The sequence below is a fragment of the Geotrypetes seraphini genome, chromosome 6, assembly GCF_902459505.1.
Source record: "Geotrypetes seraphini chromosome 6, aGeoSer1.1, whole genome shotgun sequence".
NCBI lineage: Eukaryota > Metazoa > Chordata > Amphibia > Gymnophiona > Dermophiidae > Geotrypetes > Geotrypetes seraphini.
Genome location: NC_047089.1, coordinates 59,695,695 through 59,712,967, shown reverse-complemented (window position 1 = coordinate 59,712,967; position 17,273 = coordinate 59,695,695). Strand labels below are relative to the sequence as shown.

The window sequence follows — 17,273 nt, the reverse complement described above, 5'->3', positions numbered from 1 at the left end:
GTAAGACCAAAGGACCATCTAGCCCAGTATCCCATCTTCATAGAGGCCAATCCAAGTCACAAGTACCTGGCAAAAATCCAAATTGTAGCAGCATTCCATGCCACCGATCCAGGGTAAGAAGTGGCATCCCCCATGTCTGTCTCAACAGCAGACTATGGGCATTTCCTCCAGGAACTTGTCCAAACCTTTTTTTAAACCAGCTACATTAACCACTCTTATCACGTCCTCTGGCAATACGTTCTAGCTTAATCATTCTCTGAGTGAAAAATATTTCCTCCTATTGGTTTTAAAAGTATTATTCTGCTGTGAACAAGGCTGCCCTGTGAACTTCAAAAAGCTAAGTGCTCAGCATTTCATATTCTGCTCTTTTCACTGGTTTTCAGCATTATATCTGCTTAATTTCTCTTCTTCCTGTTTCTTACTTTTAAAAAAAAGCACAAAAAAATAAACCCTTCTTTTTCCTCTGTTAAATCTTATTTCCTCTTCCTCTTCATAGGAATAAGGGTAAGACTTTATTAACTCTAATTAAATCCTGGTGCCTGTGGCTCAGGGTGACTAAAGTAGGGAAAATCCTGTTATAAATCCTGTGTTTTAGGGTAGCCACTGATTTGTTATAGAACCTGCATTTTTGTTTAAAATACTGTGTTTTAGGTGGTATAGAGCCTGTATTTCTGACTTACTAGTTTTTAGCCATTGTGTCTGCTGATTAGGTGGAGAAGGGAGGGGCTCTGATTTATCTCTAAGGTTAACTGCATTATCTTTGGGACAGTGCTGTGAACAAAAAGCTAAGTGCTCAGCATTTCATATTCTGCTCTTTTCACTGGTTTTCAGCATTATATCTGCTTAGTTTCTCTTCTCCTCCCTGTTTCTTTTTAAAAAAACCAAAAAACACAAAAAATAAACCCTTGTCTTTCCTTTGTTAAATCATATTTCCTCTTTCCCTTTCCCTTCATAGGAATAGGGGTAAGACTTATATTCCCACCAACCCCAGCGATCACTTTTCATATATAGAGACCCAAAGTAATCAGGACTACTCAAATCAAGTCACAACCAATCAAGATGACCTTTATTCTATGCAATCACTGTGGTTCTTTAATTCCAAGACATACTATTTGGAGGCTTAAGGCTTGCCCCATCTGTTTTCAACTTTCTAGTATTAAGGAGGAGCTCTGTAAACTTAAACAAGAACTGTATACAATTAAAGCAGCTTCCATCGCTCCACAAAATCATACCAACTTACCACCTCTACCTCAAAGAATAAAACAGCCCAGGAATAAATGGGTCACAATAGGCTCAGGAAGACTGCGACATGTAACACAGAAACATCCACCTTCACAAATATTACCTCTACAGAATTCCTTCGCTCTACTGGTGCACTGCGATACTCAAGAAAACAGAAGGGAGGTGGGACTGGAACCAATGAAGGTAACTCAAGAGAACAAGCGCACTATAAGCACAAATAAAAAAGCCAAAAACAGAAAACTATTACTGTTGGGAGATTCCATCATCGGAGGCATTAACCTTGGAACACAAGGTGAGGAGACCAAAATAGTGAAATGTCTTCTAGGATCCTCAGCTACCAGGAGTTCCAGGCAAATACAGACTATAATTAAGGAAGAAACTAAGGATTTTAACACTGATGTTGTTATCCATCTGGGAACAAATGACCTGGCCAACAACTCCACACTTGCAGTACAGAAAGCTTTTCGGGAGCTTGGTGAAGGCGTGAAACCTTTTGTAGACTTTAGCTTTTTCTGAAATACTGCCTGCATATGGAAAGGGAGAGCAAAGAGTGAAAAACACAGAGGACTTTAATAGATGGCTCAAAGCCTGGTGTCCTCAAGAAGGCTTCAGGTACATAGGAGGATGGGGAAATACATGGAAGGACAAGAAGCTATATTGCACTGATGGGCTACATATTACTACAGCAGGAAAAAGAAACCTTGCATAGAAATTTAGACAATATTTTTCTAGGCATTTAAACTAGAAGGTGGGGGTGGTGTATGTACGAAGGACAATTATAGAGACCACCCCCGGCAAAAGAAAAGATGTGATAGTAGTAAAGACTGCAACATAAGCAATATCAGCAACTCATTTCTTAGTATTGCAACGGAAAGTGAAACGAAACAAAAATCCAAACGAAAAAGGAGATTATCGCTGAAAAATAGCTGGAAAGCGATGACCACAAATGCTCGCAGTCTAAGCAACAAAGTTCATGATCTGCAAGCCCTGATGTTAGAGACGGATCTAGATATTGTCGCTATCACAGAGACATGGTTTAGTGAATCACATTAAAAAAAATAAAAGCAAACATACCGGGATATAATCTTTTTAGGAAGGACAGAGATGGTCAAAAAGGTGGAGGAGTAGATCAATAAAGTAAAGATCAATATCCAAGCGACCGAAATGCAAGGGACCTGGGGAGAGGAAGAAGTGATATGGATTGCTCTGAAAAGAGAAGATGGAACTTCTATCTATGTGGGTGTAGTCTACATACCTCCGACTCAATCACAGCAAATTGATAAGGATCTGATTGTCGATATCCAAAAGTTTGGAAGGAAAGAGGAGGTTCTGCTGTTGGGAGATTTCAACCTGCCGGATGCGGACTGGAATGTTCCATCTGCGGAATCGGAAAGAAGTAGGGAGATTGTGGATGCCTTTCAAGAGGCTCTGCTCAGACAAATGGTGATGGAACCCAGAAGGGAAAAAGCGATATTGGATCTGGTCCTCACAAATGGAGAGAGTATCTCTAATGTTAGAGTGTGTGCTCGCCTGGGAAGTAGCGATCATCAAACGGTTTGGTTAGATATAACGGCTAAAGTGGAGAGCGGCCGCACGATACTTAAAGTCCTAGATTTCAAACGTACGGATTTTAATGCAATGGGAGAGTACCTGAAGAAAGAGCTGTTAGGATGGGAGGACATAAGAGAAGTAGAAAGACAGTGGTCTAAGCTGAAAGGAGCGATAAAAATGGCTACAGACCTTTATGTGAAGAAAATCAATAAAAACAAGAGAAAAAGGAAGCCGATATGGTTCTCCAACCTAGTGGCTGAGAAAATAAAGGTGAAAGAGTTGGCGTTCGTGAAATATAAAAAAAACCAAGAAGAGGAGGGCAGAAAGGACTACAGGGTGAAACTGAAAGAAGCCAAGAGAGAGATATGTCTGGCGAAAGCACAGGCGGAAGAACAAATGGCTAAAAATGTAAAAAAGGGAGACAAAATTTTTTTCAGATATATTAGTGAAAGGAGGAAGATGAAAAATGGAATTGCTAGGCTAAAGGATGCTGGGAACCAATATGTGGAGAGTGATGAGGAGAAAGCAAATGTGCTAAACAAATACTTCTGTTCTGTACTTAGTTCCCAGAAGAAAATCCTGGAGAAGGAGCGAGATTGTCTGGCAAAGTTACACGAGAAAATGGAGTAGATTCTGCGCCGTTCACAGAGGAGGGTGTTTATGAGCAACTTGAAAAACTGAAGGTGGACAAAGAGATGGGACCAGACGGGATCCATCCCAGGATGCTAAGGGAGCTCAGAGAGGTTCTGGCGAGTCCTATTAAAGACTTGTTCAACAAATCTCTGGAGACGGGAGTGATTCCTGGGGATTGGAGGAGAGCGGATGTGGTCCCTATTCATAAAAGTGGTCACAGAGATGAAGCAGGAAACTACAGGCTGGTGAGCCTCACTTCGGTTGTTGGAAAAATAATGGAAGTGTTGCTGAAAGAAAGGATAGTGTACTTTCTTGAATCTAATGGGTTACAGGATCCGAGGCAACATGGCTTTACAAAAGGTAAATCGTGCCAAACGAACCTGATTGAATTTTTTGATTGGGTGACCAGAGAGCTGGATCGAGGACATATGCTAGATGTAATTTACTTGGATTTCAGCAAAGCCTTTGATACAGTTCCTCATAGGAGGCTGTTGAACAAACTTGAAGAGCTGAAGTTAGGAGGGCCCAAAGTGGTGAACTGGGTCAGAAACTGGCTGTCGGACAGACGCCAGAGGGTGGTGGTTAATGGAAGTTGCTCGAAGGAAGGAAAGGTGAGTAGTGGAGTCCCTCAGGGTTCGATGCTGGGGCCAATCCTGTTCAAAATATTTGTGAGTGACATTGCTGAAGGGTTAGAAGGAAAAGTGTGCCTCTTTGCAGATGATACCAAGATTTGTAACAGAGTAGACACCGAAGAGGGAGTGGAAAATATGAAAAAGGATCTGCAAAAGTTAGAGGAATGGTCTAATGCCTGGCAACTAAAATTCAATGCAAAGAAATACAGAATAATGCATTTGGGGACTAATAATAGGAAGGAACCGTATATGCTGGGAGGAGAGAAGCTGATATGCACGGACGGGGAGAGGGACCTTGGGGTGATAGTGTCCGAAGATCTAAAGGCAAAAAAACAGTGTGACAAGGCAGTGGCTGCTGCCAGAAGGATGCTGGGCTGTATAAAGAGAGGCGTAGTCAGTAGAAGGAAGAAGGTGTTGATGCCCCTGTACAGGTCATTGGTAAGGCCCCACTTGGAGTATTGTGTTCAGTTTTGGAGACCGTATCTGGCGAAGGACGAAAGAAGACTTGAGGCGGTCCAGAGGAGGGCGACGAAAATGATAGTAGGCTTGCGCCAGAAGACGTATGAGGAGAGACTGGAAGCCCTGAATAAGTATACCCTAAAGGAAAGGAGAGACAGGGGAGATATGATTCAGACGTTCAAATACTTGAAGGGTATTAACGTAGAACAAAATCTTTTCCAGAGAAAGGAAAATGGTAAAACCAGAGGACATAATTTGAGGTTGAGGGTTGGTAGATTCAGGGGCAATGTTAGGAAATTCTACTTTACGGAGAGGGTGGTGGATGCCTGGAATGCGCTCCCGAGAAAGGTTGTGGAGAGTAAAACTGTGACTGAGTTCAAAGAAGCGTGAGATGAACACAGAGGATTTAGAATCAGAAAATAATATTAAATATTGAACTAAGGCCAGTACTGGGCAGACTTGCACGGTCTGTGTCTGTATATGGCCGTTTGGTGGAGGATGGGCTGGGGAGGGCTTCAATGGCTGGGAGAGTGTAGATGGGCTGGAGTAAGTCTTAACAGAGATTTCGGCAGTTGGAACCCAAGCACAGTACTGGGTAAAGCTTTGGATTCTTGCCCAGAAATAGCTAAGAAGAAAAAATAAAAAAAATTTAAATTGAATCAGGTTGGGCAGACTGGATGAACCATTCGGGTCTTTATCTGCTGTCATCTACTATGTTATGTTACTATGTATTCTATAACTTCTAGTGTCCCCTATCCTTTGTAAATCTTGATGGAGTAAAAACTGATCCATTTATACCCATTCTATAGCACACAGGATTTGGTAGACTTTGATCATATCTCCTCCTCAGCAATCTCTTTTCCAAGCACAAGAGCCTCATATGAGAGGCTCATACGAGAGGAGTTCCATTCCCTTTATCTTCTTGGTTGCTCTTCTTTGAACATTTTCTAGTGTCGCTATATATTTTTCGAGATAAGGAGACCAGAACTGAATGCAATACTCACGGTGAGGTTACATTATTGAGCAATACAGAAGCATTATAACATTCTTAGTATTGTTTACCATCCCTTTTCTAATAATTCCTAGCATCTTGTTTGCTCTTTTGGCTTCCACCGCACATTGGGCGGAAGGTTTCAGCATATTGTCCACGATAACACCCAGATCTTTTTCTTGAGCACTGACATTCAACCCCCCCCAGGTAAACCCTAGCATCCAGTAATTATGATTTGGATTATTCTTCCCAATGTGCATCACTTTGAATTTGTCCACATTAAATTTCCTCTGCCATTTGGATGCCCAGATTTACAATTTCCTAAGATCTTTCTGCAGTTTTTCACAGTCCGCAAGCAGTTTAACAACTTTGAACAGTTTAGTATCAACTGCAGATTTAATCATCTCACTCATAGTTCCAATTTCTAGATCATTTATACATACGTTATATAGCACTGGTCCCAGTACAGATCCCTGTGGCACACCATTAGTTGCCCTCCTCCATTGAGAAAAATGGCCATTTAACCCTACCCTTTTTTTTTCTGGTCGAACCAATTATTAATCCACAATTGAACATTGCCTCTATCCCATGACTCTTTAATTTTCTTAGGAGCTTCTCATGAGGAACTCTCTCAAAAGCTTTCTGGAAATCTAGATACACTACATCAGCAGGCTCACCTTTATCCATATGTTTATTCACACCTTCAAAGAAGTCAAGCAAATTGATGAGGCATGACCCTCCCTCGGCTCCATGCTGACTCTTTCTCATTAAATCATCTTTGTCTGCATGTTTCACAATTTTATTTTTTATAATTGTTTCTACTATTTTGCCTGACACTGAGGTCAGGTTTACCGGTTTATAATTCTCTGGATCTCCCCTGGAACCCTTTTTAAAAATCGGCGTAACATTGGCCACCCTCCAATCTTCAGGTACTACAGACGATTTTAGCGACAGGTTACAGATCACTAACAGATCAACAATTTCATGTTTGAGTCCTATTAAAATGATCTTAAACCAGTCAAAAGTTGTCATGTTCAAAGATGGCTGTGACAGTCCTCCTCATAAGAGCAGATTTCTATTCCTTGTCTCTTGAATAAGCCACCTGGCCATTTGGTTGGCGCCATCTAGAGGAAACTTTTATATATGCGAAGGGCGAAAAAGCACTTTCTAAAGACACATAGGCACCTTTATAAAGTACTAGCACAAATCCTGCATCAGTTGTTAAGAGTGATTTTCCTGATAGTTATGCCTGTTTGTGTAGAGTTTGGGCGTAAATCATGATGCCAGCTACACTACCCAAGCTCCTCCCATTCTCTACAGTCACATGGATACAGATCTATTTGCACTGTGCATATTTTTATGCGTGAGGTAATTTTATAAGATGACTCTTATACCCCTACATTGCCACATACTTGGGAAAATCTTATGGAATTACCTGTCTTATGCAACTTTTGTAAGTCTCTGCCCATATAAGGAAGCTCCTGCCCCTGGTTCTGTACTGCTTTTAAGGGAGGTAGTGTATTCAGTAGAGCAGAACAATCCAATTGTTTTGCACATATTTCAAAATTGAAGCAAGCATTTCAGAGAATACATCTATGGTTGGTTCAGTTTTAAAAACAGGTATCCTCATCATGAAAACTATGAATTTTATCACTGCTGTGCACAATTTGTAGAAAGAAAGATTTTATTTGGATTTTTGAAAGTAAAATCTTTGTTCGTATTAGTGTGGTTTACAAATATAATTCATGAGGAATGGCCCCCTAAGTCTGCAATTTGCCTTTTCATTTGGAAAAAATCAAACTATGAGCTTTAGTAGTGATATCTTTTGTTCTCAAGTTATGAATGAGATAGAACTAGTGCTGCCCAATTTGCCATTTCAAATCAATTCACCGATTCACTTCAGTGAATTGATTCATTATGAAAAAATCATACTCACCGATTCAGTAACACCCCCCTCCCCCCCAGTGAGACCTGACATACCTCTGGGCCTCCTAAAGCAACAGCAATGGCAGTGGCTGGTCAGCAGAGGCAGCGCTCTGAACGGGCTGCTCGTGGCTTGCCCTGCTGGGGCCTTCCCTCTGCCGCATCACTGATGATGAAGCAGAGGGAAGCCCTGGTTGGGCAGGCCGCAATCACCTGTTCACAGCATTGCTTCTTTAAGGCCGGCCACCACCACGCTGCTACTTTGGGAAGCCCGGAGGTATGTCAGGTCTCACGATGGGAAGGTCAGTGGGTTGCTTCTACACAGGGGGATGGGAGGGAGGGATGGAATATTACTGCACAGGGGGATAAGAGGGAGAGAGAGAAAACTACTGCACAGGGGGATGGGTGGGAGGGGAGAAAAGCTGCTGCCCAGGGAGATGAAAGGGGAGGAAATCTGCAGCACATGGGGAGAAAGGGGAAAGAATTGTTGGGGTGCAGAAGAGGAAGGGAGAGATGAAACAAAGAGTTAGAAAAGGGTGTTGGGGAGAAATCTTGCATATGGTGGAGGGGAGGGAGACGTGTGGAGAAAGAGGGAGAAATGTTGGACATAGGGTGTAGGGCAGCGAGAGATGGTACATGAGAAGAGAAAAATGCACATGATAATGGAGGGGTGGAGGGGAAAGATGCATGGAGGGGAATAAAGAGGTTTGACCCAGGTCACAAGGCAGGGAGAGAGAGAGATGGTAGACAGTGGGAAAGAAACTAATGTTGGATATGGCAGTGGAAAGTAGAGAAAATAATTTTATTTTCTATTTTGTTATTACAATATATCAGATTTCAAATGTTTATCCTGCCAGAGCTGATGTTGTATAGTGAGCATGAACTAGAACCTAACAAAGAGAGTCTTATTTTGTTTATTTATTTTTTAAATTCTTTATTCATTTTCAAACTGTCAACAAGTGTAACAAATATACAATCAAATATACTTTAATATCACTTACTAATCTAGCAAAGATTATACATGACACATATCCTCACTCCCCCATTATAAATATTAATAATATTTTAGTTCAAGATATCATTAAAATAAACCCTCCCTCCCCCTATACTTTAATAAATAAAAAGGGGAAAAATTAATTATTAGTTATAATCAATATCATGTTAATGGCTCCCAAACATCATTAAACTTTTTAAAACGTCCTTGCTGAATGGCTAATATTCTTTCCATTTTGAAAATATGACACAATGAATTCTACCAAAAACTATAACTTAATCTATCTTCATTTTTCCAATTCCTCGTAATATGTTGAATGGCAACTCCTATCATTATGAGTAAAAGTTTATTGTTTTTAGCGGATATTTGACTCTTTGCCCTCATTGATGTACCAAATATTATCGTATCATATGAGAGCGCTACTGGATTCTCAAGCAAATTATTAACGACCCCAAATAGATTCCCAAAAGCAATGTAGTAGAGCAGTGTTCTTCAACCTTTTTACACCTATGGACCGGCAGAAATAAAATAATTATTTTGTGGACGGCATCGATTCGCGGACCTGCGGTTGAAGAACACTGGGCTAAGTCATGGGCAAGACCCCGCCCATCTCTACCCAATCTCCACCCCAGGCCCCGCCCCCATAATAGTACTAATTGTAACACTATTTTTTCCATTCATTTTTCATAGATACACACAATATAATCTTATTAACAACACATAATGGTTAACCACAAAATTAAACAAAGCGCACTGACAGCAGATGTAAATTCTCAAAATTGACATAATTCAATTGCAAAATTCAAAAATAAAATCATTCCCCGTACCTTTGTTGTCTCCCTCCCTCCACATTACCTTCTGGCCTGCTCCCGCCTGGCCATTTTATGCCACCTCCGGTGTTATCTTCAGGCCGGCTTCCTCTTCCTCAATGTTGCAGTGCACAAAGCTTCGGGCAGCAGCTCCTTGCGCATCCCGCGCCTCATCTGGAAGCCTTCCCTCTGACGTGACATCAGAGAGAAGGCTTCTGGTGCAGGCACAGGACGTGCGTAGGAGCCACTGCCCGTGGCTTTGTGCACTTAATCAGTGAGGAAGAGGGAGCTGGCTCGAAGATAACACCGCATTGATCGCACCATGGACCGGCAGTTGAAGAACACTGTTTTGGGCCTGATGCATGTGCCGGCCCTGTGGACCGGCAGGAAATTTCTGTGGACCGGCACCGGTCCATGGACCGGTGGTTGAAGAACACTGTATTAGAGGACAATAAAACAAAAAATAATCTAATGTCACAGCTTCAAGATGACAGTGCCAACATCTATTAGACTTAGAACAATCTAATTTTTGTAAACGCATTGGGGTCCAGAATGTTCTATGCAACAGAAAAAAACAAGTTTGTCTCATAAATGCAGACACTGTACATCTCATCCTCCAAGACCAAATTTGTGGCCATTGAGACACATTAATTTGATGCTTAATCTCAATGCTCCAAATGTCCCAAAGACCAGTTTTTGTTTTTTTATTCATAAATCCAGATATCAGTTTATACCACTGAGCAGCCTGGTGTCCCAGAAAGTCCACCTGAAAACACAAGAAAGGCAAACTGTACTTATCATTAAGATTTTTCCATTCAGGGAACTCTGCCTGAATGGCCTGCTTCAATTGCAATTTATTTTGTTTCTACCACAGCGCAGGCATGGGTTTGGAGGGGTGGGGGGTGCGTGGAAAGGCTACAAAGTAAACCCGCCAGGATTTCTGGGAAAAAAAACCCCACCCAATTGGGTAGGAAATTGATTCAATAGGCCAATCGAATTGAAATTTTTTTTTTCCCTGAATTGGACAGCACTAGTGTGCTCCAGACACATTCTATCATTGGAATTATGACATTCTGCTCAGGTTGTGTTGTGGTCGATTACTCCACAGAAGGATGGGAGGGAGGGATGGAAAGCTGCTGCACAGGGGGATGAGTGGGAAGAGGAGAAAGCTGAATGAATTAAATGTTTGATACTGGGGGGGTGTAAAATTAGTTCACTTGGTATATATAGCACAAGACACTGGTCCTGCTGCTGAACCGAATGATACTGATGTGGCACTGCAGAACATGTCCTGTCCTGACAGCCTCTGTTCTAACAGATAAGTGACTTTTTACTCGACTTTGGTTTAATGATGTATATTAATGTTAGACTGTCAGAAGGGTCTGGATAGGAACATTGAAAGTACAGTGATGGTTCCTTGAAGTTACTCTTGCGGCTCTTATTCAGGAGGTGAGGGTTCTGAGCACTTTTCACTATTTAATTTAGATAATTTAATAATGAGTTATTATTTTTGATGATCCTGTATCTTTATTTTTGTTTGTGGTCTATTTACTGCCATAAATCTGTCACTTTGCATAGCTGGCAGTGCCCTCACAAATGGCACTCGGAGAAATGTCTGTGACACAGGTGGTGTGAAAGAAACATATTGGTGCAATTAATCATTTTGTTCCGAATTCTGTTCAAGTACACCTTTTTTAGTTCTGTCATGGTAAAAAAAAAACACAAAAATGAAAGTATCAAGTCACTTGTGTATTGCTCCTCATCTCGGCTGAATTCCCTAATTTATCTAGCTCCTTAGATTCAGCTATAGCCTGATGTAAATTGACTCCAGAGCACAGCCTGGCACCTGTTCCTAGGATCATCTTTTGCCATCATTCTGATGTGATGACCTGCTGCATGTAGAACTCATCTGGAGCAGTATAATCTGTTTTCTCCTTACAGTAACTTGAGAACATAAAACAATCATCTTTTGAAAATTATGGAAATGAGAGTTCGGGAAAAAAACATGGGGACATGATCTATAAGGATGAAGTAGTATGATTTCCATTTTAGTCCCCTTCAGGGGTTTTTGGGCCAACTTGGTATATTTTTTGTGCATCTCTCAGTGCTTAGAACCCCCTTCCTCAGGTCAGGGCAGTATGAGCAAAAGAGGACCATGCTACATAGAAACATGATGGCAGATAAGGACCAAATTGCTCATCCAGTCTGCCCATCCACAGTAACCATTATCTCTTCCTCTCTCTAAGAGATACCATATGCCTATCATGCTTTCTTGAATTCAGGCACAGTCTTTGTCTCCACCACCTCTTCTGGGAGACTGTTCCAAGTATCTACCACCCTTTCTGTAAAAAAGTATTTCCTTAGATTACTGCTGAGCCTATCACCTCTTAACTTCATCCTATGCCCTCTCATTCCAGAGCTTCCTTTCAAATGAAAGAGACTCGACTCATGCATTTATGCCATGTAGGTATTTAAACATCTCTTATCATATCTCCCCTTTTCCACCTTTCCTCTAAAGTACACATATTGATCTTTAAGTCTGTCCCCCATACGCCTTATGATGAAGACCACATACCATTTTAGTAGCCTTTCTCTGGACCGACTCCATCCTTTATCTTTTTGAAGGTGCGGCCTTCAGAATTGTACACAATATTCTAAATGAGGTCTCGCCAAAGTCTTATACAGGGGCATCAATACCTCTTTTTCGTACTGGCCATACCTCTCCCTAGCAACCTAGCATCCTTCTAGTTTTCGCCGTCAACTTTTCAACCTGTTTGGCCACCTTAAGATCATCACATACAATCACGCCAAAGCCCCGCTCTTCTGTCATGCACATAAGTTCTTCACCCACTAAACTATACCACTCCCTCGTGATTTTGCAGCCCAAATGCATGACCCTGCATTTCTTAGCATTAAATTTTAGTTTCCAAATTTCAGATCATTCTTCAACCTTCGCTAGGTCTTTCTTCATGTAATTCACATCATCTGGGTTGTCTAGTCTATTGCAGATTTTGATATCATCTGCAAAGAGGCAAATCTTACCTGGCAGCCCTTCAGCAATATTGTGTATAAAAACGTTAAAAAGAACAGGCCCAAGAACAAAACCTTGAGGCACACCACTGGTAACAACATCCCTTTCCTCAGAGTGATCTCCATTGACCTCTACCCTATGTCGCCTTCCACTCAATCAGTTCCTGACCCGGCCATTATTTTGGGGCCCATCCCGAAGGCACTCACTTTATTTATTAGACATCTGTGTGGAATACTGTCAAAGACTTTGCTAAACTCTAAATACACCACATCTAGCGTACTTCCATCCCTATTCACGTTTGTCTTCTGTGATCTCGCTCCCAGCACTTCAGCCATGAACACAAAACAGAAATATTAAGCAATTTAGCCTTTTCTTTATCAGCTTCTACATTTGTCTCCCCTTCACCTTTGAATCTCACAATGCCACTTTTGCACTTCTTCCTATTGCTGATATACTATTTATACTCGAATATAAGCTGATATTTTTGGGCCATGTTTTCAGCTAAGATTTCTGCATGTAATGTGCCCTCCATTACCAGAAATTTCCCAGTGCAGCAAACGCCTTCTGAAAGCTTTCTCTGATGTTGGCTTCTTGTCCGCCCAAGTTGATTGGAGGAAAAGATGACAGTCATTTCTTCTGTGGTCTGGAACTCTGGATAGATTATAGGAAGAATGGATGAGGGCAATACTGATTCCTTTCAGGGTTTTGGATACATATAATGAATATGCCTAGAAAGAGATGGGACAACTTCCCTATAAAGAAAGGCTAAAGCGGCTAGGGCTCTTCAGCTTGGAGAAGACTGTCCAGGAGAATTTCAAGTTTCATTTTTATTAAAAATTTGATATACCGCCTATCATCCTTCTAGGCGGTTTAACATTCTAAAATAATTTATACAAAAATTCATTAAAAGAAACGTGATATGATAAGTGGTTTCTAAAACACTGAATGGAGTGGAACAGATAGAAGGGAATCACTTGCTTACTCTTTACAGAATTACTAGGACTAGGGGGCATGCAATGAAGCTACAAAGTAGTAGATTTAAAACAAACTGGAGAAAATAGTTCTTCATTCAATGTGTAACTAAACTCTACAATTTGTTGCCAGAGAATGTAGTAAAAGCAGTTAGATTAGCAGGGTTTTAAAAAGGTTTGGATAATTTCCTAAAAGAAAAGGCCATAAGCCATTATCGAGATAGACTTGCGAAAATCCACTGCTTATTCCTAGGATAAGCAGCATAAAATCTGTTTTACTCTTTGGGATCTTGCCAGGTACTTGTGAAATGGGTTGGCCACTTATGTAAACAGGATACTAGGTTTCATGGATCTTTGGTCTGTCCATGTATGGCAATTTATATTCTTATATTCATACAGTGAAGATGGGGCATGCAATTTTGTCATGCATATGCATGGTGGATAATTTGAAAACATGACTGGCTGGGTATGTCCCATTGATTTGTTCAAGAACCCTTGTATTCAAGTAGGGCTGAGAATGGAAAGAAGCAGTAGATATCAGCTATGATGTATAGGAAGAAGCTATTCCTTTTTTTTTTTTTTTGGTAAATAAGATTTGAGGAAGCAGGAGAAGTTGAATGGACTAGCGAGATGGTGATAGTATGCAGCATGGTAAATAGGGCTAGAAAGAGTAGAGGGTGGGCAGCCCATTGTATAAGCCTATTTCATTCCTCAGGGCTCAGTTCTCAGCTCTCCTGTTTCTATGAGTCTACATCTTTACTTTTGAAAGTAGAACCCTGAAGAATGCCAACTGACCAAGGAGAGGAGGAAGACTGGACAAGGAGATGCAGCTTTGGAGTAGATTAAAACCAATGCTGTCCCCATACAGTTTTTGTCTGGTAGTTCAGAGTGTTATATTGCAAAGTTTGGATTATTGCAATGCTCTGCATTTGGGGATTGAAATAAGATACTGTAATGCCAAGTTCGTTAGGTAGTCATCACTTCACAGCATACAAAGAGACATACACAAGGTAATGCTAATTATACTAATTTAATCGTTACATAAATTGCATAGCAATAATCAAAGCACAAATAATTTCACTAAATTGCATAGCCGTAATATACAAAGCACAAATTATTTAGAACAACTTCACCATGAGGAACGCAGAGAGAGGGAAGACATGATCGAGACGTTAAAATATGTCACGGGCCATATCGAGGTGGAAGAGGATCTCTTTTTCCTTAAAGGACCCACGGCAACAAGAGGGCATCTATTGAAAATCAGGGGTGGGAAATTTCATGGCGACACCAGAAAATATTTCATCACCAAAAAGGGTGGTTGACCGCTGGAATAATCTTCCATAACAGGTAATTGAGGCCAGCAGCGTGCCAGATTTTAAGAAAAGATGGGATTGGCATGTGGGATCTCTTCATGGAGGTAGTTAGGGGGTGGGCCATTAGTGTGGGCAGACTAGATGGGCCGTGGCCCTTTTCTGCCTTCATTTTCTATGTTTCTATGACTTCAGCAACACCACTCCTCACGGCCAGGAAATCTCCCTTTTCAGGCAGCTGATGGACCGGGTCAGTCATGGGATTCTCCCTTTTCTGCGCACAGATCCTTTTATAATCTTTTGCTATGTGACTATCATGCCTCACTTTGTGCTTCTGCAGCAAACAGCAGGCTTGGACATTCATTAAGCCAAGATAAGATTCCAGCCTCCACTAGCCTCCCCCCCCAAAGAAGTATCCTGAGATTCAATGTTCATTGTTCCTCACGTACACCAAATTCCACAAGCCAGCTTCTGGAAAATGCCTGCACATTCCACCCTTGAATCTCAGGAGACTGCAACAAATTGATAGGAGGTGTAACATTTACAGGAATGGTAGATGGGATTGGTCTATGGCTTCTTTGTCCCATTCAAGTAGCCTATCTTCTTGATAAACAATCCTGTCTGGCTGGATGCTTAATGTATGTGAATTCTGTGTAGGAACATTTATGGTCTATCTGCATCAACATTCCAGAGTCAGATTGATATAATGTCCATAGGCCTCTGCTGACATTGGTTAGGCCAACTAAAAATGCTGGCTGCTAGCAATGCTAGGCTGTTTTTTATTCTTTGAAATGAAGGCAAGCTTGCGGTACCCTTCTATATGGCATACACTTCTGCAACTGTTTTGTAAACAGCCAGTTTGCCCTTCGCAGAAGCCTCTCTTACCTCCAACATTATATCAGCACGTCCCCTTGTCCTGCACAATCTCCAATCTATGAAGATAAACAGTTCCCATTATGAGTTCCGACCTCTGTCTTAGGTTGAACATTCATCTGGGTGGGGAAACCCAATATACTACATCTTACCCGTCTTTGAGCGAATGAACAGTGCATAAGGGATGCAGGAAGCTTTCTCAGGAGGTTCAGGCTTAAAGGTACCTAGATGCCATGAGTAGGGATATAAGGGTATGGGAAGAGATCATATATTATGTCTGACCCTGGTATGCAATGCAATAGGCAATGCCAAATCAATCAAATTAGAACCAAATTAGCCAAATTAATAAGTGTCAGAGAAGATACTGGAAATTGTTATCTAACTGTCTTAAAAGGTAGGGGGAACGTTGTGGGTGTAAAGAAATGTACATGCGTTTCATTTTACAGCAAAGGAAAATCAAAATAATACATAACAAAATTGGTACAATAATTAAGATAACGATGAGGTGAATTAAAACATTAGACATGATTTGCAGTAGGCGAATACCCAAATAAAAGTGCCCAAACTGAGACATAAGTGTCTCTTAGCAAATTTTCAACAGTTTGTGCAATCCGGCCATTTTCAAAAGTGATGGTATGATTCACCTGGACAAGCTGGAAGACTGGGCAAACAAATGGCAAATGCGCTTTAACGTGGAAAAATTCAAGGTCATGCATATAGGGAAAAAGAACCCGTTGTTCAACTACAAATTGGGGGGGGCATTGTTGGGAGACAGCAGACTTGAGAGAGACTTGGGTGTGCTGGTGGATGCATCACTGAAGCCATCTGCACAGTGCGCAGCAGCCTCGAAAAAAGCCAACAGGATGCTGGGCATCATAAAGAGGGGCATAACAACCAGGACGCGGGAAGTCATCATGCCATTGTATCGAGCGATGGTGCGTCCACATCTGGAATACTGCGCTCAGTATTGGTCGCCACACCTCAAGAAGGACATGGCGGTACTTGAGAGAGTCCAAAGGAGAGCAACGAAACTGGTAAAAGGGCTGGAACACTGCCCATACGCCGAGAGGTTGGATAGGCTGGGGCTCTTCTCTCTGGAAAAAAGGAGGCTCAGGGGAGATATGATAGAGACCTTCAAGATCATGAGGGGCATAGAGAGGGTGGATAGGGACAGATTCTTCAGACTGAAGGGGACAACAAGTATGAGGGGGCATTCGGAGAAACTGAAGGGAGATAGGTTCAAAACAAATGCAAGGAAGTTTTTTTTTTTACCCAAAGGGTCGTGGACACTTGGAATGCGCTACCGGAGGAAGTGATCAGGCAGAGTACGGTACAGGGATTCAAACAGGGATTGGACGGATTCCTGAGGGATAAAGGGATCGTGGGATACTGAGGGAGGAGCTGGGATGTAACATAAGTATAGAAAGCTAACCAGGTAATAAGTATAGAAACCCAATAGGTCGTGCATGTGCAAGACCGGAGGGTTAGGACTACGATGGGAAGATAGGACTTCAATGAGAAACCAAGGTGGCAAGGGAGCCCCTTCTGGTGATTCAGACAGGTCGTGACCTGTTTGGGCCGCCGCGGGAGCGGACTGCCGGGCAGGATGGACCTATGGTCTGACCCGGCGGAGGCACTGCTTATGTTCTTATGTTCTTACTTCTTTAGATATTTTCAGCAGCTTGTGAAATGTTTTGTTCCCCATACCAAGAGGGAATGGATGCACAACATATGAAATCATTAGTTGGAATAGGTTGTCCCATTAATGATGATGGAGGACAGAGGTGAATGACTACAACAGGTATTGTTCAGTAAAGCTTAGGAAGGTGGCTGTCATGAATTTGGGGATCCAAC

General features: G+C 41.7%; 1 protein-coding gene across 1 annotated transcript in view; it reads left to right on the top strand.

The window, feature by feature from the left end:
• The window catches only part of WDFY2 (WD repeat and FYVE domain containing 2), a 185,353-nt gene that overhangs the window by 129,728 nt on the left and 38,352 nt on the right, over nt 1-17,273 (top strand). The window lies entirely within an intron of this gene.